Below are 25,589 nucleotides of genomic sequence, written 5' to 3' on the forward strand. Positions count from 1 at the left end.
TCTGTGGTCCTCTTCCCGTGCTCCGGTGTGGCGGGCTGTGGCAGATGAATAGTCTCAGAAGCGGGGCTGCAAATCAATGGCAAAAGCATTACGGTGTAAGCCAAGCCGGGCGATGTGGGAACAAACCAAAGCCATCCATTAGTTTGCCTCTCAACACAAGTGAAGCTCCCGGGGACCACAGCCACTGCAGATACTGTATGAAGTGCATGGTGGTGTAGGGCCCACACACACACACACACACACACACACACACACACACACACACACACACACACAGAGTCAAACTGCCAGGGAACCCAGAGGGACCAGAGGATAGCATAGCGTAGCCGCCTGTATATGCTCCATTTTCCACATATCGTCTTTGGCCGCGGCTTCCTTGCTATACTGTATGTCTCTGACACCTTCCCTTCCCCTCCTTATCTCACTCTCCATGCCTGCTCTCCTCTCGCTCCCCCCCTCTCTCTCTCTCCTCTCTCTCTCTATTCCCTCCCTATCACTCGCCCCCTCTTTCTCTCTTCCCTTCCTGTCTCTTTCCCACTCTCTCTCCTTCTCTCTCTCTTCCCCATATCTCTCTCCCACTCTCTCTCCTTCTTTCTCTCCTCCCTCCCCATATCTCTCCCCATCTCTCCATTTCTCTCCCTTCTCTCTCTCTCTCTCTCTCTCTGGCCCTCTCTCTTTCTCTTTCCCATCCGCTCTCTCTCCGTGCCCTTCTCTCTCCCTCTCTCTCCCTCTCTCTCTCTGTTGCTCCCAGTGTGATAGGCCTGTGACTACCCAGCAGTGTGTGAGGGAGGAGCAGCCATTTGGAAAGGCCTTGTTAGTGGGTGACAGCGCCGCCTTTGTGGGGCTTTTGCGCTTTTTCGAGGGAGCGCCGGAAATCAACCCCCACGCTGTGTCTCCCTCTCCCGCCTGGCTTACCGCTATTCTGTATGTCTTCGAGGGGCCTCACGTGGGGGTTCCAGTTGGGCAGACGTCTCTCTCACACTCTCTCAGTCTCTCTCTATATCTCACTCTCGACTCACTCTCTCTCCCACTCTCTCTTGCCCTTTCTCGCTCTCTCTTTTCTCTTTTTATTGCTCTCTTTCTCACACTCACTCTCTCTCTCTCCCTCTCCCCCCCCCCCCCCCCCTCTCGCTCTCACTCTCTCTCGCTCTCTCTCTCTTTCTCTCATGTTCCTCTTGCTTCCTGCTCCTATCTGATCTGGCTCCTGTGCTGCACCCTCCAGTTCTCTCTGGTCTTATTATTTAGATCCAAAAGAGCCTAGTCAGCATTTAAGAGCTCATTAAGACCAGCCCCCCCCTAATTATCCTAGAAATCCCTTAGAAATCTTTTTATTAGCGTTAAGATTATTCCAGCTCACTGAATATTCCTCCAAACGTGGTAACAATGTATACAGACTACAGTGTACAGGTCTTTTATAACTCAAACTTTTCTACAATGACACATTTTTTGCAGTTGTCATGTCACACTTTTTGGTTGTTGACAAGAATGCCTCGTCTTAAGCTAGTGTCTGTACAGCTAGTGACTGGAAACAACACTGAATATCAATACTTAGAAAAGTTTGGGGAAAAGTGTTCACATTTTTCATGGTGTTCATTAATATATATGAGATGCAAGCCATTATCTTAGTGCTTATCAACCTATCTCAGAGATGCATTTGAGTGTTTGACGGCCATCTTGTTGCTTTCTAAATGAATCCCGAGACGGAGGTGAACATTGACCTTATCGATCGAGGACGCCTTTGATATTCCCTGATCAATGTGTGGAATTGGAAACACAGTGAATGTTAATCAATAGAGGAAACAGGGATTACACAGTTGGTTTGCTGCTGCCCGTGTGACCCCCATCATAAAGACATTTAAATATACTCTTCCCACAATCACACTCCAGCAATTCAGCCACTTTAAAAAGTACCCTCACAAGTACTCATAAGTACTTGTGAGCTTTACTGCTATTTCCAACCGCTAGCTACATTGTGGTGACTGGACACTGAAGAATGGCTTGTGTTGTGTGCTGTAACATGATGTGCTGTAATGATGTGCACATGCTTTCTTGCTTTCTTTTTTTAAATTTATTTCTTTATTTTGGTCATTCAATTCAATAATTCCGTCTTTCTTTCGGTCTCTCTTTCTCTGTTTCTTTTCTCAATTTGTCCGTTCTTGGTTTCCTGCTTGCTTGTTTTTCCTTCATTGGTTCTCTTTAGAAAGCTCCAGTGACCACGCTGTTGCCAAGGACATGGCCTGCTGGTTGGGGTGTAGAAATGAATTCCTGTATTGATGGAGGTGCTGGGTTGCCAGGCTGGCCAGGCCCGCTGTCTCACCTGCCAATCCCTGCTCCCCCTGGCCCATGTCTGGATTGTAACTTGACCAGGGTCACTTAGCCTGTTTATGGTCTTCATATGCTTGCTCGGGAGATTGATTCATTGGTCTGTATTTCACAGCACAATGCGGAAATATATGAATGTATTACTGTAAGCCAAGTAAATATGCAAATAAGTATGAATACTGCCCTTTGGCGTGTGCTCCCAAAGTTAACGGCAATCTGGTCGTTCACTTAAGACATTTAGAATATAACAGTAAGCCAACCACCTATAAGGTTGAATGTCTAGAAACAAAGAGTGTGAAGTCGGTGATCGGCAACCTGTGCCCATTGAGGCCGAACTTCTAGAGGTCCCATAGTAACGTGGTCTCATGTGTTTGCATTTCAGTGGCATTCTGAGATGGGAGTGATGATAAACATGACACAATAGGGTTTGTTTGTGGGCTTGCTTTGGTTTCAACACTGATAGAATCAAATGTTTGATCGTATTCACTATTGTATTTAAACCAGCAGCCATTCTGTGTCCATCTTTAATTCATGATACCCTACAGTTTTTCTGTTTGAGTCTTTGTTGTGTAATCTGCACAATTCTTCAGAGCACAATTTAGAAAACTTAAGTGCCTCCACTGTGTTCATGTGCATTATCTAATGGGCTAGAGAGAGAGAGACATAGAAAATAGAGTGATAGAGTGAGCGAGAGAGAGAGATAGAGAGGCATAGAGATGCATAGAGAGGCAGAGAGAGAGAGAGAGAGAGAGAGAGAGACAGAGGGACAGAGAGCGAGAGAGCGCGAGAGAGAGACTTCCTGTAAATAATCCAAGTCAGACTTGTGTTTCCTTGCAGCTGCTCTCTAAGCACCCATGTGGAGCACCCATCAGATGGTCACTGACAAGCGTCTGAAGCCTTCTCAATTAGCCAGTAGACCACACCAGATGAGACATCTCGGGTGACATTGTACAGTGTACACATGCATACACACCCAACCAAAACCACGGTATAAAATAACTTCAGATGGACACGCGCTAATCCCAACCAGACGGCCCAAACACCCGACCCCCTCGACACCCTCAGCATCACCCGTGAGGTAATCCTCGAGATATTCACGCTGACGCTGCACCTCAGTGACCACGGTGTTCGGCACAGATGCTGACATCTGAAGAGGTGATAGGTCAGGCAGAAGAGGCAGAAGAGTACTTTACAGCAGACCCTAATTAATTATTTAGACGAGCCTGTCAGCCCAGGGAGGAATCAGCCTTCAACCAGAGGTACAGTGCAGGGGTGAGTGGTGGCGTCGTCGGGGGGGGGGGGGGGGGGGGGGGGGGGGGTGGGGTCAGCGCCGCCGGCCCTAGTAAAGTAAAACTAAAGTTTCCAGAGCTGTAGACAGTGGAACCTGAAGCCCTGGCCTGCTGGAACCACTCCTGGAGGTACGATCGCACGCAACGCTGGTCTTCTGACACCCCATTGAACACCAGCCTCTCAGCTAGCGGAGTTTGGAACCGCTGACCCTTAAGTCCCCCAAGGACAGGGACACTGGGCCCTTCAAATGAATCCGTTACTCCTAACAGTATAGGGTGCATTTAGTCACCATGAATTAACATTAGTTAATCCAGTAATGACCATTATTTAATAGCGTTAACTATGTAATGAGGGGTTAGGGTTACGGTAAGTTGATTAGGTAATAATGTATAAACTGAATGCCTTAGTTAACATTAACACCATGACCATAATTACATGAGTAAATTATTAGGAGAGCATTTGTTAACTGTTACTTAACTGTAAGTTAATGCTTATTACTTGGAGGTGAATTAATGTACCCTCATTGTAAATGATTACCGATGTTCCAGATGATTAGTTGAAAATCCTCCAAATGAATCGTTCACAAATGTACCACGAATCATTCAAAACCATCATTATCTTTTCTCAATCATTCACATCAAAAATGCATGTAAAAGTATTTCAACAAACCCCAAGGTCATTCCAGTATTCAGAATCCCTGCTCTGCTCCTCAGGAGCCTCCTGAGTTAAAGTGTGACACGTTGTTAAACGTTGTTTGAGTTAACCTAGTTGTTTAACCTAGTTGTCACCAGATGTTGACAGAGACACAAAAGGGCGGCTATCGGTCATCATCCGGCTCACCTCTCCGACATGCACACTGTATTGGTCACTGAATACGACAGAACGAGAGAGCTTGTAACGAGAACTGCTTGAGAAGCGGCATGGCTGCATAGCGGTAACTGCAAGATCAATGACATCACTTATCCACCTATTCTAATACAGAAATGATATGCATATGCATTCTCTCTGTGGGTTCCTTCTAGGACCGATAGACTGCTATGATTCAGTGATAATGTGGGGGGGGGGGGGGGTCAGACGTTTACCTGGGAAACACAACAAAGTCAACAGCACCGAGTTGACCATTAAACGCTATATCACAGTGATCCGTGCCCTATACAGTAATGCAGGAGAGCATCCCCACCGTTCGTCCATTAGCGATGCATTAGCAAACATGTTCTTCTGGAACAATGTTTCCATATCTTCCCCACGGTGCTCAGCAGAGTCAGCTCATGATGTAACAGCGGGGAAACTGGCTGGTGGAGACACCAGTATGTGCTGCTTCCTCCACAGCTCATTACATGGCTGATGTATACTGCCACACCTTCCTCAGCGCTCAAAGCTGCACCGCTAACTGAAAATAACTGCATATATATATATATACATGTATATTTAAACACACAGGATAGACGAGTGTGGGACGCCTTATGAGCCCAAGGAAGAGGACTCTGAGGAGAAACTACCCTTTAAAGACACGGTAACCTAGTTATGGGGGACTTTACCACTAATTATTGATGTCGTCCCATCATGTAAGGAAGGCACATATACAGGGGGAGACGTAACCAATGAAAGAATCGAAAGAACCGCTTTATGTCGCAATCCCTGCAGATATATGGTCACCACTACTGCATTGCCCTTTTTCCTGTTGTTTCCTTCGTCATTCTCCTTTTTTAAAAATGTCCCCGTAGGGATTACAGCCTGGCTACTTAAGAATGACACGCCTGACCGGAAACCTGGCAATGGTGTCCAGGCTGTCAGCGAGTAACTACCGGAAACCGATACTGAACCTTACACCCCTGAGCACAGCACGAACGAGTAGTTAACCAGGGGGTTGAATTCACACCGCGCGTCTCCTTCACAGGCTGCGGGCGGTGGAGCACCCTGTCTGCCTCCCTAGACAGCTCAGGTAAACCAAGCCTCGGGTGACACCAGCCCCGGGCATCGCATTCTACAGTTCCCCAACGCACCGCAGGAAATGAGGATCCCTTTTGGAAAAAGTCGAGGTCTGGGGTTTGTGAATAGGAAGCACGGGGAGCGGTGGGAGGCACCCACTGGGTGCCACGGTGGGATTCCCTTTGTGGACTCTCTGCTCGTGAGCAAACACAATTACTGCTAAATCCAGCAGCAAGCAAACACCAGCTAGGTCAACAAACAGTGCCATCTGCATGCCCTTCCGCATGTTTACCAGTGGAATATCCCACAGATCCCAAGTATCTGAGAAGTATTCATTAGGCCCTAAGTGAAGCGCACAAGTCGAAAAAAGTCGAAATCAATACGTGCATTTCATTTCAGCCAGAGGTTTAGGTTACTCTACAGCAAGTGGGAGGAGGGCGGTCACGGTTCAAAGGTCACGATTCCACCTGATCCAGCCGGGAGCGGATGAGAAAGACGGATCCTAGCCCAGGACCCCTTTGTGTCGACGCCTCTCAGGTTTTCTCACGGTCCCGCCGCCGGCCGCTGTGGGAACAAAGTGTTTACGCTCCAGAGGCGCGAGGCGTTCCAAAGGCAGCGCTCCGACGCAGACAAAGGGTGGAAGAGATGTTGACTGGGAGTTCGATCCAATACCCTCTGATCAATGGGGCGCACACCTACTCTCTTCACACCATAGTCACCAAACTACGTCAACACAGAGGAGAAAGCAAACATTCAAAAATGTAATCATTTTTGGTTTGACTTTACTTTTCTATTTTTCTTGGGGGGGGGGGGGGGGGGGGTCTGTGGAGAATCGACAGCGGAAAGCTACAAGGAAAAAAAAAAAACTTTAACTATGAGTTATGAAAACAATACTAGTTAATGCAGCGGTGATCCTCCATGGGGCTTTGCTATGTCGATAATGATCCCCCACACGGCGAGTGACGGTGTGTGCGGGGCGATGATGGATGGTATTGAACGTACTAAACTCAGGGGTGGCTGGCCCTAATGAGAGCCACGCTCTCTTGGGAGGAGGCGCCGCTGTATGACAGACCACATACCTGAGAGAGGCAGCGCCACGCGCTCTCCCCAGAGACCACTATAAATAAACAGACTGCCTCGGGCGCTTAGGCACACACATGAGCACACGTGATGACGATGATGAGGATGATGATGATGATGTTGACTGTGGGTCTCAAGGTGTTTGTGCGTGACCCAAGTCACACTTTTTTATTTTTCCTTCTTTGTGATCACAATTAGCTTCTTTTTTTTGTGTTACTGTGGCTATTTTGGAACCATGGACTCTCGCGTCCGGTTAGATACAGCAGTTTCTTAAAAGAATTGCGTCAGAATCGCAAGGACAAGAACTGTGCACTTGACAAAGAGAGGCATGTTTGGATGCGTTTTGAAACAGTGATAATGTGTTGCATATATTTTTATTTGCATATATCAATCTGTATGTAGATACTGCCACATCACATCAGACGCCGCATATGTTAAACGACAACGATGGCCTTTGAATGCACAATATGTTTTGTGTACAAGCAATTTACATTCCTATTATCATCTATTTTGAAATGTGCAATCTCAATTTGCATTTACAGATCTTTGCACTACAGATCAGTCGCTTATCATGCACGGTAGTCTTGCCAACCAATAGCAACAGTTTATTTGCATAAGAAGCAAGATAAATGGCATTTTGAATGTTTACTCCTCACCCTGTCACACACAATCACCCTTTAATGTGTCATATTCCTACCACTGAAGTGTCAACACATTTCAACACAAGATGAACACATATATAAATATAAATATAAATATAGATATAGATATATAGACATAGATAAGGAGCTTGAAACTAGTCCATATGGTAACCAGAAAGGGGGGGTCAAGGATCTCCTCCTTGTGGTCTTTGCATATATTTAGATTGATTACAGGGTAGGTGGGCCCTCCCTGCGGCAGGGTGGAACCCTCATTCATTTGCTGTAATTACAATCGCCCCCAGAGCTTTGGGTAACGGTCTCTTGTTCTAAGTGAAACTAAGCACACCTTGAGAGTGGAGTGATCCAATTTTGCCAATAACACAGAAAAGCCCCGGGGAGAAGCTAAAGCCCCTACGCCTCCTTACCTAAGACTGCCTATAATCTCCGATGCCACCGTTTGTGCTCTCAAGATCTGAGGGTGAATTTTCATTAGATCACACTCAGCGCATACTCCTACATCATAATAATGAGGGCGTTTAATAAGCTCTGCCCTAGCGGACGGCATAGGCTCGCTGTAGCCAATGGCAGTGTTGGGACTGAATTGGTTGTGTTGTGGCGGGAGAGTGGGCCGTGTTACTTTCAGGTGCCGTCCGGTACAACTCCATGCAGGTCTTCTATCCTTCTTCACGTTGGACCCAGCTCCTCTCCTCCGTCTGGCTCCCTGAATGCACCTTGGCCCAGTATGCGTCTGACCCGAGCTGTGCTACAGGCTGTGTTGTTCGCTGTGGAATATTTGAAGGACTTTGTTGAAGGACCGCTAAATGGGCCAACCGGCGAGCACGGGTGTGTGTGACAGCCAACAGAGGAGAGGTTAGAGGAGAGGGGAGGAGATAAGGGGAGAGGAGAGGGGAGGGGAGGGCAGGAGAGGAGAGGAGATGGGGGAGAGAAGAGGGGTAGGGAGGCCAAGAGAGGAGAGGAGGGGAGGAGATAAGGGGAGAGGAGGGGGAAGAGAGGGGTAGGGAGGAGAGGAGAGGAGAAGAGAGGAGAGGGCAGGAGAGGAGAGGGGAGGAGAGGGGAGGGGAGGAGACGGCAGGGAAGGAGAGGAGGGGAGGGGAGAGGAGAGGAGAGGAGAGGGCAAGGAAGGAGAGGAGATGAGAAGGGAGGAGAGGAGAGGAGAGGGCAGGGAAGGAGAGGAGAGGAGAAGAGAGGAGCGGGGGGAGAGGAGAGGGCAGGGAAGGAGAGGAGAAGGGAGGAGAGGAGAGGAGGGGGGGAGGAGAGGGGAGGAGAGGAGGGGGGGGAATGGTGTGGGCTAGGGTTAGTCAAGTCAAAGCTTTTTTATTGGGACATCTCTTTATTACAACTCACACTCTGAAAGGCTTGACAGTGCAGCACCCACATTTGACAGATAGTGGGAGGTTGGAAGTAAGTAATCATGGGGTGATGGGAGAGCTGTCCAAAGGAATAACAGTTTAGAGATGACTACGCAACTAATTACAATAAAGCCTCCACAAATGGTATGTAACTGTTGATATTATATTATAATATCAACAGTTATGCGGTATTTGGAAAAGACGAAAGCTATTCAAAGTTTATGTTATGAACGTGGCCTTAATTTTCCCTGCCTTTGTCCCGCGCTTCAGTTCAACTTGAGTTGAACTTTATTGTCACGTGTTACAATACAATAAAACGCAACACAAAGGCCATATCTACATAGACGTTGTACACAATGCACTCCTATCTATATATATTATATACACAATATACAGAACAATACATGACCTATTATAATAGAGCAATGTGGTGCATACGGCTGCGTCAGCCCGCAGCGCCCTGACTGTCCCAGGGTCAGGTGGGGTGTGATTTGATTCTCCGCTAACCTTTTATGGACAGACGGAGTGAAAACAGAGCACCAGCGGGGCGGCTGGCGTCCTAAATGACATTATGGGCTTTATTTTTGCAGCATGCGGTGTAAATGTTATGAAGCTGTGGTAGTTCTGTGTAGTTCTGTGTTCTTCTGGTAATTCCACTTGATTTGTCTGTCTTTACAGTCCCCTTTGTGGCAGACTGCAGCCCTGAACCCCACCGTGGTCCAGCCCGCCAGAACACTCTCAATGGCGCTGCAATAAGAGCCACAAGAGCCTGTGCCTTGTTGAAGATATAATTGGTGTTCAGACACGATGTGAGGGTGTCTGAGACGTGGCTGCCAAGAAGTCTGAAACCAACAACAATTTCAAAATATGACCTATTACTGGAAATAAGAATGGGATTTTCGAAAAAGTTTCGGAAGTCGACATTTATAATGTTTTTTATTGGTGACGTTTAGAGAGCGGTTGTTCTCATGGCCCCGTATGGATTCATCTTCAACTTCCCTCCTGTAGGCCTTCTCTTATGGGCGATCGCCCATAAGTCCAATCCCTGTGGTGTCATCTGTAAATGTTATGATGCTGTTGTAATATTTGGCAGCAAAGTCATGAGTAAACAGACTGTATAATAGGGGACTGAGACAGCAGCCCTGGGGTGCACCGGTCCTTATGAAGAACTTATGAAGAGTGTGTTTTACCTACTCTCATAGTCTGGGGTCTGCCTGTATGAAAGCAAATAGCCAGATTACAGATAGAGTTGCCCAGACCAAGACTTTTGACTGCTTTCATAACATATCGACTGTATTCCTCCTCTCCATCATCTTCCCTTTCATTTCAATCAAACTGTTGACCAATGTTGAGGTGAGGTTTGTGTGGTGTATATAGTCCAGGTTTTTTGGTCCCATTGTGTCAGCTTTTTTCTGTGTGTGTGTGTGTGTGTGTGTGTGTGTGTGTGTGTGTGTGTGTGTGTGCGTGCGTGCGTGCGTGCGCGTGCGTGCGTGCGTGCGTGTGTGTGTGTGTGTGTGTGTGCCTGCGTGTGTGTGTGTGTGTGTGTGCGTGTGTGTGTGTGTGTGTGTGTGCCTGGGTGTGTGGTTGTGTGTGTGTGTGTGTGTGTGTGTTTGGGCTTGTGTGTGTGTGGGTGCGTACGTGTGTGTCTGTGTGTATGTGTGTGTGCGAACAGGAGCTCTGTCCTGTAAACCGAGCAGTGATGTAAATTGAAAGGGTTAAAGATCTGTGGGGAACCTGACTCATCCTGCCGCTACATTAACTAGTTTGTGGTTTCAGAGGTGACCCTCAGGGCAGCCTGAGGGATCCTCAGGATCCTGTCTCAGCACCAGTGTTAGTCAAGGATTACAGATTGATTGATTGCCTCATTTCTTGATAAATTCAGCGACTGTTGATAATGTTTGATAGTGATTGTTTAAAGGGGTAGTTCAGGATTTTGGATCATCGGGTCTCATTTCAAAGTGAGCCGGTGTGTTGTTTATCATTGGAGATTGTTTTCAATACTTTTCATTCAGTCCTTCTAGTTGCAGAAATCGCTGGTGCTAGGCTAGTGCAAGTCGAGGGGAACTGCTAGCCTGCCAATAAAAACAGATAAATAACACACTGGCTCACTTGGAAATGAGACCTGATGTCCAAAATCCTGAACTACCCCTTTAATGCATTCATCGAAAGTGATGAGATACATTAAAAGATCCAGTGTATATATTTGGTGGCATCTTGAGGTTGCAGATTTCAACCAAGGCAACTTTACTTGTTTCCTGTTTGTTACGAAGATATTCTACCGAAGAGAACCTCATTCCAGTGAGTGAATGAAGCTTTCAGAAGGGATTTTAAGTGTATTTCTACAGTGTATTTCTACCGTGGCCAGTGAACACAATGTCGATTAAGAACCTTTACCTTTTTCACAGCGCTTTGTTTTTGTCTCTTCCAGCAACATGATTGTTCGAAACAAATATGAAGCTAAAGAAAGATTAACGCCCCATTCAGCCAGATTCCACCAGACTTTAGATTAAGGCCTGTTTTGGCAAGTGACAAGAATTTCTCCCCTTTTCCTGAACGGACGAAGGCTTTGAGGACATGAACCAGGATAAGACTGCTCATTAGGCTCCACTTCATCAAGCTTCTGTCGGGATCAAACCCTTGTATTTAGGAGGAAAGCTTTTCCACAGACACTTTGGCTTTGGGTCAATAACAGCAACAGCAGCTTGCCGGATTTGTCCCTTTAATCTTAGCCTTTATCTTCCCTTCTATCTCTCTCTCACTCTCTCTCTCTTTCTCTCACTTTCTCACTCTCTCTCTAGCTCTTTATCCCTCTGTTGTTGTCAGAGTCACGAAGCTGATGATTGAGAGACCAGGAATAGCATTATTTGAATAACAATAATGTCAATTAATAATATTTTGTTGGACTATAGTTTAATCATTTAATACTTACATTTCCTTTGGTCCATGTAGGTAAGATACACGGTCATAATGTTATCTTTAAAAATAAACAAGATGTATAAATGAATAACATAATTGAGCTTTGCGCCTAGACAGAGTAGTCTAAGAACATTATCACATATGTACACAGTGATCTGTTTGCCAAAGAACAGCCGCACTAAGCACTCACGTAGATATAGAACCATCCTTCAGAGTGGTCGTCCTTCAAAGTGGTCTTTAGATATAGTAAAGACATATATATAAATATTGATTCCACTAGGGGCTCAATTGTAGCTCACTACCATCCAGGGACATATGCAATGTCTTATTCATAAGTGCAGGGAATGTACCATTGTTTCTCAGGGAGCAAAGGGGAGGGATACTTTACAGATCAGACTATCCCATCCTATCCTCAGAGCCCTGCCGGAGTGCCCTCCAGCAGGGCAGCTGGTTGCTGCGAGCTGCTTTGAGGGCGTACTCTCAACTCTCTGCCTGTACATCTTCTCTCAGCGTGCAGGAGTGTATAAGTACTACTACTTCTAATGGTTTCGTCTCGTGCTGGTACGGTGTGTTTGAAGCCCAGCCAAGGGGTTCAAACCCTCATGTCCGAAGCCTTGTCAGCAGGCGCCCTTGAGCAAGAGGCTCAACTCCGACCTGCTCATTCATGAAAAGGTTTCACAGTAAGTGAACGTTTTTGGGGTCAAAGCATCTTGCTAAATCACATATTTATTGAGTTAGCTAGTAATACACTTCAAACACATCGACTATGTGACAACAAAAAGGGAAGAACGAAGCTTGAACATTGTGTGTGTGTGTGTGTGTGTGTGTGTGTGTGTGTGTGTGTGTGTGTGTGTGTGTGTGTGTGTGTGTGTGTGTGTCATGTGTTGGCAAGCAAGTGTGTGCGTGCCTGCTATGGTTGCGTATGTGTGTTTGTCGTCTCATAGTGACTCCTGTGCAGCACCTGCAGCAGGGGGGATGGGGGGACAAAATGAAACCTGATTGATTGAGTTAATAAGGAGAGGCTCTGTGGTGGCGGTTAAGCATGTTTACATGAGTCCAGGTCAGCCACGATCAATAGGTGGGACTGTGTGTGTGTGTGTGTGTGTGTGTGTGTGTGTGTGTGTGGATCACACACAGGTGGTTGATTATAGGTCTGACAAATAACTGAAAAATTACAGAGCAAGTAACGAAGGAGGATGAGCAGCGACGGAGCCTGACTTCCCATGTATGGCAGCGACCGCTGCCATACATGGGAAGTCAGGCTCCGTCGCCTTTCGTTCCCCTCTCAACCTCGTTTGTTTCCTTGGGCACGCGGTGCCCGACTATGGGACAGCGTTTAACAGTGTGGGTGGGTGTGGGTGGGTGTGGATGGGTGTGGGTGGGTGTGGGCGTGGTGCTGCGTGCCATCGCCCCCTCTGGCATGTGTTTAATACTCTGGGGGTTGGGGTTCAGATGCAGTCAAAGCTTTAACACACATTATTAGTTTCGACTTACTTTGTCTTCTATGCTGCCCATGCCTCATCACTTATCCCCCCCCCCACCCCCACTTTTCCCTGTTTATCCTCTTCTTCATCCTAATCTTCCTCCTCATCCTCCTCTTTCTGATCCAGCTTTCGCTCCTCCTCTTGTTGCTCCTCCTCTCCCCCCTCCCCGATTCTCCCCTGCCTCTTCCACTTCCTTATTTTTTACTCCTCCTCCTCCCGCCCGTTTCTCCTCAGTCCCTTCCTTCTCCTCCTCTTTTTCACTCTCCCCACCTCCCCCCCATTTCACCTCCGCCCCTTCCCTCCCCTCCTACTCTTTTCTACTCCTCCTCCCCCACGTCCTCCTCCTCTTACCTCCTTCCTGACTGTGCCTGAGACTGTCTGCTCTATCCTCTTCCTCCTCCTCCCCCACCTCCTCCTCCTACCTCCTACCTCCCCGACTGTGCCTTAGACTGTCTGCTCTGTCCTCCTCCTCCTCCATCAGAGCACGGCTCCCGGCTTCTCTTGGATGGCATCCATGATGTACACACATCATTTAGGGCTTTGTTCCACTCGCAAATCACCCCTGCTGTCCTCGCTCTGTATACAAGGAGGAGGCTGCTGGGCCATTCTGGGCTAACGATGTGTAACATGCTTCATTAACTGCTGACTGCCCCTTCTCTCGCCAGGCAGTAACACTGGGCTGCCATCGCCGCCCGCTGTTTAAAGAACTGGTTTATGCTCAAAGACGGCTCCTCGCCGTTGGGTGTTTATGTCCACACACACGCATGCACACCATGTGCATGCGTGTATGGAAGTTACTGATGAGGAGGACACGCAAAAATCGCTTTGATGAACTTTTGATGTATGGCGAGTTTGTTTTGTTTCTGTTCCGGCAGTCTTCATTTAACGACTCTGCTATTGTATGTTTGGTTCCCAGAATGGAATTATTTTAGAGAAGGAATGCGGACCCACAGACTAAAACATGATTCATCATCGTGGTCTCCATATCGGTTCTGTCAAACAAGCCCAAAGAGCAGCGCGGCGTTCGTCCGCCAAAGCGTGTTATGTTTGCCTCAATTTGACAACCTACAAACCAGTTGTTTTCAGCCTTATGTAATCTCTCTGTAAGCCCATCTGGTTCAAACATTCCTCCTTTGTTTCCATCTTGTGTAAACAGCATAGCTTTCATTGACAACATGACAATCCTTATGTTTGGGAGGGACAAATAAATATTTATGTGCGTGCGTGAGTGCGTGCTTGTGCATGTGTTTTGTATCACCCCAATGGTTCTTGGGTATGGATCAATGAGCCTGTGTCTCTTCCATACGCAAATCCTATAATCCCATGTTACTGACTAGAAAGCTACACGGCCCACATGCATGCGCTTTCCTTGCCATCGTTTGCCTTGTTGTCGTACAACATGCTTTGACAACCAGCTGCAAAGCACATCCAGTGCTCTCACAGCCCTGTTCTGGACAACAGTGTAACAACAGCACACACACACACACACACACACACACCCTGTTTGGTTTATGGGACATGGGGATGACAGCCTGCCATCTTAATGTCACCCGTAATGAAGGGCTTGGCTTGTTGTGTATCAGCCCACTGTGTGCACAACCAGTGTTCACCTTTAAAAAAGGTGAAACCCTTTAAAGTGTTGCCGCTCGTAAACGTAAGAGTAAATGCTCTGTTGTGGCCTTTTATCTGTGGCTGCAAATCTGTCAGCCCTGAGGAGGAGGAGGAGGAGGGAACGCATCTAATGGACGGAGGCCTACCTGAACCTCACCGCCGGCTTCAGCTCCGCAATTCTTCTATGTTATATTCTATTATATATTCTATTAAATATATATTATATGATATATTATATTTATGTTATATTATGTTATTCAATTAAATCATCCAGCAAATGTCACTGAGGTGTGGCAAAGTGGTTGTTTGGCTGCGGAATTGCCTTAGCCTTTTATAGCCGCAATTATAGCACACAAACAAACTAAACAGTCATACAGGAAGAACACGTTCCCCCTCTTCCGCTCCACAGCTCTCTGTGTCCGTCTGTCCGCCGTCTGACAGACGGACGGGGCTGGGTGAACGCCTCTCTCTGAATGTTTCAGCGGTATAGCCGGAGTGCTGCTGACCATCCCACAGTAAACATCCCATGAGTGCTGCTGCAGCTTTAGGCTGGTGGATGCCAACAAGCAGCAAGGTGCTCATTGTGGCTCCTCCTCATCACAGGGCAGCTGGAGCTAAAGGTGGTGAAGCCAGACACACAGACAAGCAGACAGACATGCAGACCGACAGACAGACAGACAGACATGCAGACATGCAGACAGAGGACAAGAAGGGAGAGAGGAGAGGATGTTCTCAAAGGCTTCATGTTGGTTCCCAGTCTAACACTGCATGCTTATTGAATAACTCTTTTTACATTACGTGATTGATGGTAAAGCCCTGAAAACAGTGATTTCACTGCAATGACTTTGCTGTGACTGTCTGCATGTGTTTTTGGCGGTACAATTATACCATGAAAACCAGGCTCATGAAGGTCCTGAGGGTCGAGGGAGATGGAACCACCTTCAAAGTGCCGTAGCAGATTCTGTGGTTGTGAGGGTCACACCAGGTCAACGAACAGCACCCCTCTATGAGTCTTAGGTGATAGAGGTCTCCTTCATGAAGCCACCAGGGCAGCATCGGTCCGACTCTGTGCTACTACTGCTACTAAGGAGGGCTACTCAGGACAGGAGCTCCGCTGTGTGTACACACTGAGAGGCGCAATCTCCCTGAAGTGCCGAGAAGTGGTGCATTTTCGTGTGTGCCTGACGCTTTTCACACAGGCACATTTCTCCACATCAAGTGGACAATGTCCAGCAGAGCGGCGTGGGGCCATATGGCCGCAATGTGAGACCGCTTTGATACGCAACCCCCCCCCCCCCCCCCCCCACACCGCGCCTAACAAAGTGACGAGTCCTGCTCTAGTGAATCCGCCAAACCAGAAAGGACACAGTTTGAGACTAGAGTCCAACCTGATGTGCTCATTGAAGCCGGCGGGAGGATATTGTTTACGTTTTGCCATGAGGGGAAACACTGCTCTCACATGAGCTGTGACGCGACTCCTTAGCAGACTTGGCTTGGCGATAAAGTAAACACGTGAAAGAAAGCACATGATTGATAACAAACTCGCAAGGCCCGAGCGGTGGAACGGCTGAACTGAACTGTGCGCTGCCAGAACCCCAGCTCGAGTCTCCGTGTTCATATCCTTGTGGAACGGGTGATGGGTTGCCATAGCGACAGCAAATGAGGGAAGGGGGGAGGAGACACTTGGGTAATTTTTAGTTCCGATGCTTTCACAGTTTCACAGGTGCACATGAGAGGGTGGGACTGTGACAGACCGTCGTCTGTCTCACAGCTCTAATTATAGCACTTTTGAAACGACGACGAGAAGAGACTGTGCTATGAGTTCATCTGATACAGCTGTCCTCAAAGGCTCGAAATGTACCCACGAATATCTAAAAACATGATATAATAATGTGTTAAACTGACTATGTAACCTGGAGCTGTGCCGCTTACGTCCTCTGGCGTGGAGGTAACAGCGTAAGGGTTAGCTGGTCATACGTATGGTCACTGTATTGTAAGACACTGGATAAAAGCATCCACCAAAGGGCGTATATGTGAGGTCTATTTCTAACTTTGGTTGTACCATGTCTGATTGTTAACGGATGTAATTTATCCTAGCAATCCGAAAAGCTGGTGACGCAGGCCGGGTCTTGACCCTGTTGTGTGGGGGGTGGGGGATGAGGGGGGGGGCCGGGGGGGGGATGAGGGGGGGGTTGTCCTCTCCTGTTCCGGAGGGTGGCCCCAAGCGAGCGCCCCGGGCTAACCCTCTCTACGTGAGGATGACACCCAACCGTGTCCCGGGAGTCGAGTGACACGGCCCGAATGGTAAACACTGTTGTGACCGGGAAGAGCAAGAGAGAGAGAGAGAGAGAGAGAGAGAGAGAGAGAGAGAGAGAGAGAGAGAGAGAGAGAGAGAGAGAGAGAGAGAGAGAGAGAGAGAGAGAGAGAGAGAGAGAGAGAGAGAGAGACTGAGACACAGAGACACAGAGATCAGGAAAGAGCCACATTAGTAAACTTTAATTATCTGTCAATGGACACCAGATAGGTAAAGGCATCTTCCCTGTTTTCTCCGACCAAGTATCAAGATTCAGGCCGAGGATTCAGACACATTGAGACGAGACGTGGCTGGAGAAGTAAACAGAGCTGTGTTCCAGAGGTGAAGAGAAAAAAACGATACTTTGATTTGATTTGTGCGTGGGCCATGAAATGTAAACAGACGCACACTAGGCATAATCCCCAAATGATGACTTACCCAATAGAGAAAGAAAACAGAAGAAAGAATGATGGAAGACACAAATAAACAAGCAAGACAAACTGCAGGGAGATATTTATCATGCCATCTATATTCAGACAATCAATTGTACAGATTTCTCTGACCAAAAGTCTGCATTTCTTTAATCAAAGCGGTCGAAGGTAAGATTCGTGAGCTCTAAAAGAGAGAACAGAAAAGAGCAAGAAGGGAGCAAGATTTAGAAACGAAACAACCCAAAAACACCCCCTCGCTCTCTGGTCCCTCTCCCTACGTATCTCTAACGTAGAAGTGTTGCATTTCATGCACCTGGGATTGACCGGCAAGAGATATTCCCTGAACCAATCAGGGAAGAGATGCCCTGGTTGGTCAGAAATAAGAGGGAGCAGCCTCCTAAATTTCTTTTTCTAATTTCTAAACGTGTTCATACTGAGGCATGTGCAGTCATCAAGAAAGAGATATTCTCACTGCACATTTCAATCACTGGCAGCTGACGGATGGCTGAGTCATTTCTAACAAATGACCCTGAAGTAGTAGCTCACATACAGCCCCTTTAAATGTGGCCTTTCATTAAAGAAAGGTGGCGTGATGTTTTGGTTGACTTGTTATTCAGTGGCAGTAAGTGGGCCCGTGCGGCCGTGTATAAACAGTACGCTGCGTGTGAAGGCAGAGAGTACAGCCAGCCACCGGACCGGCCGCGCTCCACACAAACACCCACAGGCTCTCCTGAGGATCAGAGACGACGGGCTTTATTACGTTAGTGAGGATCCATCACGCAGTCTGTCTGCTTTCTCCATCACCTGGAGGAGGAAAGTCCTCTCCGCAGCCTGCCGAGGGGTTTCCGTGGCAGGCTGCCTGGCTCTTCGCGCTCTCCTACACGAGCGCTGACACGCTGGGGAAGAGACAGCACACTCACCACGTTCCAATGAGACTTACATTACAGCTGTGGGCTGAACTTGTTTCTCCTAGCATATTGTTTGTCGGGTCGGTTGAGGCCACGGAAGAAAAGATGCTGGCATTTGTATTTGTCGAGACGGAAACGGACATGTGAGGACGTTGGATGCCCTGGATGAACTCCCAGATAAAGCTGGTGGCTAAAGCTGGGCCAAATGGGTCGTCCCACTCACATATGGTAGCAGGGCTGATGGCAGGGGCAGGGTACCCAGATGTTAGGATGCAAGGACTTGGCATGCAGGGACGACTGTAATGACATGTGCAGCAGCTCTCTCTCTCACTCTCTCTCTCTCTCTCTCTCTCTCTCTCTCTCTCTGTCTGTTTCTGGGTCTTTTGCTTCCACTCTCTCTTACACACACAGATACACACGCTACAGTATATACATCTATATATATACCCATATATATATAGTGTCATATACGTTCTCTTTCCCCTATCTCTCTTATCCCTTCATATGCAAGGTTTGTTTTATGTGTACCTTTCGCCTTTTCTTACAGTATCCCAGGATAAAAGCGATGAGCTGGGTCTGTCTGAGACGTTGAAACCGAACTGCACCCACTGATCAACTGCAAGAGCGTGAACACGCCAGCGCAAGGGCAGCATGCATAACAACCCTGCCAAGGTCTCGCCTCTGAGAATCAACAACTGGCAATAGAGCTTTAGAAACCATTAAAACATCCACATCGCATCGCACAATTAGCGCGTCTTTAAGTGCTGCGTCTTTAAATGCTCTGCCCGCGCCCATCTTTAATGACTTGTGAAAGGGAAAACAAGATGGGACTATTATGCAAAGACTTAATGTGCCACACACAGACATCCAGACATATGTGTCCAGTACACACACACACACACACACACGCTCCTTTTTCCACCCACAGAGGAAACTCTGTGGTTGCGTGAGCCGGGCCATCCATCACCTTGTCTCTTGCCAGAGCAGCGAGGTGCCGGGGCTGATTTGGAGGTCAGGAATAGCCCTGCGGTCCGGTCGGAGGGCTCTGACACGGGACAGAAATGGATGCAGCGCAAGGTGAACGCTGCAGACGAGTTGGAAATAGCGGCGCCACTATGTCGCAAACACAGCTTTTTTCTCAAACAACAATATAGCCCTGCATGAATAAACAATGATGCAGGCTGATACGTTTCACCCTTATATGAATATATTCCCAGGTCTTTTTTCGTCTGAAAAGTGTGCTGGCTGTAGAGGGTGTGTGTGTGTGTGTGTGTGTGTATGCTGGGGAGACTGCAGTGAGCCACACAGTGGGTCTATTATGTCACAGTTTGGTGCGGCGTGCCTCCGCTGGGTACCCGCTGTCCTGGTAGATCTCCTCCCCTCCACCTCCTTCTCTTTTCGACTATATTTTCTACTGCGAAAAAAAAACAAAATCACAGCTTCCTTCCGGTGTCTTTCCAAGCCTGAGTGCCGTTGCACCCACCCCCCCTCTGTGCTCCCTGGCTCTGGGTGCCTTCTGGCAACACGCAGAGCGCTTCACGATAAGTCAGGAGGAACACAGTGAGAGAGAGTAAAGGCCTCGGGGTACAACCCCTGAAGTCTGAAGCACCACCTTCCAGAGGAGCTGGCGTTACCCCGGGAGGGAGGGTGAAGGGTGGCCTCACGGCTCCCTTCTGTGGTCTGATTGCGTTCTTCTATTCTCCGTCGGGTGAACTTTACAAAATGGTGCTATCAATGATCCCATTGTAGCACATGTACATCGCTCCGATGAAGGAGGCCGGTTGTTAGAGCTCTCTAGACAAACTAGGACATCACAAGCACCACCGCTGGGACGAGGTTTCAGACTTTAAAACCACTAACTACTAACTAATGACGTCTAACTGATCTAAATTGCGTATGTTAACCATTTTGGCAATGTATGAATTAAAAATTAAATTTGAAACTTGAAACTTGATACTTGAAACTTGAAACTTGAAGAAGACTTAAGAAGTCGGATTCGAAGACGCCATGTTCCGATGTGTCGGGTGTACAAGTGGAACTGGAGTCAAGTGAGTGGGCTCTTTAAGGAAGGCAGAGGAAAAGTTACCACGGTTGCAGGCTTGAAAACGAAAACATCATCACACACTCAACCGGGTGCCAATTTATCTGTCACGCCGTGTTCTCACCCAGCCCTTGTAAGAGCAATTTGTCATGTCTCAGGTCAGCTCCCTGACTCCTCGTTCACAAATCTCTTCTCCTCTATCCTCCTCGGGATGTGTCTTTTCTTTTTTTTGTTCACTGAAATGTTCTCTCACTCTGAATTATTCAGCGGCTCCATCTTCCCATCTCACACCTAATAGATCCGTCTGTAGCTGTCCTTCAGCTGGTTATGCTGCCATTAAGCAGTGCTGCTCACTCTTTTCTGGTGTGCAGCGTTTTTCTCTCTTCTGAAACCGTGTTGTATTGTCGCCGTGAGTCACCTCATCCTCATCCTCATCCTCATCCTCATCAAAAGTGTTTTTGTAACGATAGGGCGGAGGGGGAGGGGGGGATGTTGACGGCAGCTTTATCGGAAGCAATTACTTCGCCATGTCCAGAATTGATTATAAATTATAAACAGTCAGGGTCAATCATGTGAACCGTCTCTAATTGCCCATTTAGTGATTAACTAAACTAAATATATCCAAATGAAAAAAACTGAGAAAAGAAGAGGAAGAGCAAGAGGCAAAGAATCCTATAACAAGACCACACACAGTAAACTACAAGCAATTTCGTTATTATTTCAACATGCCTCTGCCATATGCCATGCCATTATTCAGTAGGCATCAGAATTCACCTTGGACAAAAACTAGGTTACTCTTTTGGCAGTTCAGGCTTACAGGTGCTGCTGCACACACACACACCCACACACACCCACACACACACACACACACACACACACACAACACACAACACACACACACACACACACACACACAAATGCACACACACACCTTTTCCAGGACATAGGGATAACATGTTCCTCCGAAGGGTATTAAATATTCACTCTCCTGCCTCCTGGGCACCAGGTTCGGTAGGCCGGGGGCTAATTAGCCAAAATGTGTGTGTGTGTGTGTGTGTGTGCGTGCGTGCGTGCGTGCGTGCGTGCGTGCGTGCGTGCGTGCGTGCGTGCGTGTGTGTGTGTGCGGGTGTGGGTGTGGGTGTGTGTGTGTGTTTATGTATGCAGGGCGATGTGTGTGTCGGTGCATGCTTGCATGTGTGCATGGCTAGAATGCTTAGAGTAGGAAGCTTGTAACTTTTCTTCAATTCTATTTTCTCCCATAACACACTTTGTCATGGAGGGCTGCACGGACGGTTAAATTATAGAGTGAAAGACAGTGAGGAGAACCACAGGACATTATGGACAGAAACCCGATAGTGGTACACAACACATGTACTATTATTACCCTATGATCGACTGCATTACTGATCCAAACAACAGACTTGTTCTCGATCAAAGCTCTGTTATGAATCTCTGTAGCATTCACGCCTCTGCGAAGACACGCTGAAAATACACACATCCTGTTCCCTATCACCTTCTCTCTCCTTCCCTCGACTCTCCTCACTCCTCTCCTTTCATCTCTCGTACTCTCCTCTGGTCACGCCGCCCCTCACTCCCTCCACTCTCCTCTCCTCCCCGCTCCTCTCTCCTCCCTCCTCTCACATATCCCTCTTTCTCCTCCCCTCTCCCCCCTTCTCTTCCCTATCCTCTGGCCTCGGGTGGGGGTGGGGGGGGGGGAGGTATTCCTGGAGAGGAGACTCTCGGGGGCGGAGCCACGGTCATGGTTCCGGGGTTTCAATGAAATCACACCTGGTGTCCACACCAGCGCTGTCCTCATTAACTATTACCCAGCTTGACGTCTATGTCACAGTGCATTAGTCATGATCCGGTTCACACTGTAGGAGTCAAAGCTCAGGAGCCTGCGGTTTTCCAGCTCCGCAGGCATACGAGTCGACCTCCACTGCTTCTTCAACTGTAACTTCCACTGTTCACCAACACCACCAACTCTTGATTGCACAACTGGGTCACGCTTTTACTTTGAAATTGTCGTTTTGGGCTTACGTCTCTGTGGTGCGGTTATCCTCTCCCGTTAGCGGTGTGGTTCTAATGGGTTGTCTTTGAGAGTGCATCCATCACCCTTGCCTTGGGAGATGGACTTTTGACAGTCCACTTTTAACCTCCCTCGCTGAACCAGTTATATCGTCTCTGAAAACACCCACGGCCATTTACTACCATCCTTCCTGTAACCTACTTCACACTCCAAACAGCCCTGCTTCCCCACTGGCCAGTCCCTCCCTCGAGGCCAAGGTAGGGCCTCCGTTAGCCTGTCGCCTGTCCGGATCAATTAAGGCTTAGGGCCTCTGATTGGTTCCAGAAAATAATCACACTCTCCATTTCTCCACCGGTGTCCAACGTGACCTTGTACTAGATTTCATGCTGGTTTGTGGAGAGGGGTCGCGCTGCTGGCACACCCAGGCCACACACTGGATGTTACACACCGCCCAACACTGTTGTGCGTAGCACATGACGTCATTAATGGCCAGCACATTTACAGTTGTCATCCGGCAATATTCACTGTAGCTTCGCAAGTGTTTTATTACAGGACTTCCATTTATTATAGGATCTCAGAATGTGTGTATGAGTGGGTGAGTAAATAAGTGATGAGTGAGTGTGTGTGCGTGCCTGGGTGTGTGCGTGCATGTACGTGTGTGTAGGGAGGGGGGGGGGGGGTTACAGTCTGCTTCTCTGCTCATCATCACCTGCTTCCCATAATTAGCAGGAACAGATTCTTCATCCTTCCGTCATTACGAGAAGAATCTATTTTTTAACCAAAGTATATCTTCACTGTGTGTTTCAGATCCTGGCCATCATCTCCATCCTCTTCATCATCCTGTCCACCATTGCCTTGTCTCTGAACACCCTCCCAGAGCTCCAGGACACCGATGAGTTTGGCCAGGTCATCGACAACCCCCAGCTGGCCCACGTGGAGGCGGCGTGCATCGCCTGGTTCACCATGGAGTACCTGCTCCGCTTCCTCTCCTCGCCCAGCAAGTGGAAGTTCTTCAAGGGCCCGCTGAACGTCATCGACCTGCTGGCCATCCTGCCCTACTACGTCACCCTCTTCCTCACAGAGTCCAACAAGAGCGTGCTGCAGTTCCAGAACGTCCGGCGCGTGGTCCAGATCTTCCGCATCATGCGGATCCTGCGCATCCTGAAGCTGGCCCGGCACTCCACCGGCCTGCAGTCTCTGGGCTTCACCCTGAGGAGGAGCTACAACGAGCTGGGGCTGCTCATCCTCTTCCTGGCCATGGGCATCATGATCTTCTCCAGTCTCGTCTTCTTCGCCGAGAAGGACGAGGACGACACCAAGTTCAAAAGCATCCCGGCGTCGTTCTGGTGGGCCACCATCACCATGACCACCGTGGGTTACGGAGACATCTACCCCAAAACTCTTCTGGGGAAGATAGTGGGGGGTCTGTGTTGTATAGCAGGAGTCCTGGTGATAGCCCTGCCCATTCCTATCATTGTGAATAACTTCTCAGAGTTTTATAAGGAACAGAAGAGGCAAGAGAAGGCCATCAAAAGGAGAGAGGCCTTGGAGAGAGCCAAGAGAAATGGCAGCATTGTCTCTATGAACATGAAAGAGGCTCTGGCCCAGAGCATGGAACTCATGGATGTAATGGTGGAGGACACAGACACAGGCAAGAAGATACAGGATAACCACGTATCTCTGAGCCACCAGAAAGAGACATCCAAGCCAACCCTCTCGGATGCCAGCCTGGCCAGGACCCTGGAGACAAGCTTCCAGGAGAAAGCCAGGCCCCCCAGCCCACAGCGTCTTGATGCCCAGAATCTGGAGGAGATGTACAACAGCATGGCCAAGGGCCAGCCTCGGCCGGGCCCGGACGGCAAGGACAAAGGGCCGCCGTCTAAGGTCCCACACCAGAGGACCGAGATGGAGATGGGCAGCATCCCCGCCGCAGCCAAGGGCAGACCAGTGGACCCCGTGACGGACATGAAGAGCATGTCCAGCGTGGACAGCTTCATCAGCTGCGCCACGGACTTCCCGGAGAGCTCCCGCTTTTCCCAGAGCCCCGTCGGACGGGTCAGCGCCCAGCCCGGCTTGGAGACCACCGTAGAGAACGAACTCGAGGTGTCCCAGGGAGCGACGCTTCGGCGACACACGGCGCCGGCCGCCGAGCGCGGCGCCCACACCTCAAAGGGCCGCCCTCTCAGAGCCAACCACAAAGGCCGGGAGGCGGGCCCCTCGGCGTCCCCCTCGTCGGGGCGGGGCGGGGAGGGTGCGGGGGCTCTGTCGGACGGCTCGTCGGCGCGGAGCCCGGAGGTCTCCGTCTACACCACCGCCAGCAGCCGGACGCCCAGCAAAAGCCCCGAGAACCTGCCGAGGCTGGCGCCGCCGCCGCCGGCGCAGCCGACCGCCGGCATCTTCACGTTCCACGACGCCTCCATCAACCTGTTCATCGACGCCGACACTGACGAGGAGGACCACCACCACCACCCCCACACCGGCGGCGGCGGCGGCGGCGGCGGCGGCGGCGGATCGGGAACCAGCGCCCCCCATAGACTGAGCCCTAGGTTTGGCTTTCAGTCCAGCTGCCAGTGGAGGGGGACCCATCAGGAGGGCCCTCAGAGGAGGCAGCTGGGCCAACGTCAGGCCCACGTGGAGGGGCTCCCGGGGGGGGGCAGGGAGAGGCACAGGGCGGCGGACCTAGAGCCACTCCAGGGGGAGAGGAGAATCTCCAACGCCTCCAAAGACAATTGACGGGGGCAGGGGAAAGGGACGAGGGGGAAGCGTGGACGGTCGGAATAAAGCACAATAGGAAATAGGACAGAGGAATTCTGACTCCTACTCAGACGTTTGGAGGAAGATGTTTGTTTGGGTTGTTTGGCTCTGCGCACAAACCTCAGACGAAGTCCACTGTATGTATTGTACAGACCATACACGGAAGCCTATATTAGAATACCCTACACAATACGATAAAAGGAATAAACAATTACCATTATTTTTTCCAAAATGCTGGGAGCTACTCTAGGATGTGTTTGGACCCCTGGAGAAAACAACAGGGTTGAAACTTTAAAGTGCAGTCAAGGAGAAGATATTGTCTCCAGACATAACAATATTTTTATGTAAATTCCGCTTACACCATGGCGTAGCGACAACTGGCATGTGTTGATAAACATTATCTATAGTTTTCCTTCTAATACTTCCTCAAAACTGGCCTTAGGATATTTATTCACTCTCATGTTTAATTAATGTTTTTATTTGTTTGTGC

At 48.8% G+C, this 25,589-nt stretch overlaps 1 pseudogene across 1 annotated transcript in view; it reads left to right on the forward strand.

Moving 5' to 3' along the window:
• Positions 1 to 25,078, forward strand: part of LOC311339085 (potassium voltage-gated channel subfamily B member 1 pseudogene) — a 29,325-nt pseudogene extending 4,247 nt beyond the window's left edge. The window contains exon 2 of the transcript in view: positions 23,153 to 25,078. The product of the transcript in view is annotated as a potassium voltage-gated channel subfamily B member 1 pseudogene (transcript). The remainder of the gene's footprint in view (positions 1 to 23,152) is intronic.
• The last annotated feature ends 511 nt before the right edge of the window (positions 25,079 to 25,589 follow it).

Source organism: Micromesistius poutassou (assembly GCF_964030765.1).
Source record: "Micromesistius poutassou genome assembly, chromosome: 2".
Classification (NCBI taxonomy): Eukaryota; Metazoa; Chordata; class Actinopteri; order Gadiformes; family Gadidae; genus Micromesistius; species Micromesistius poutassou.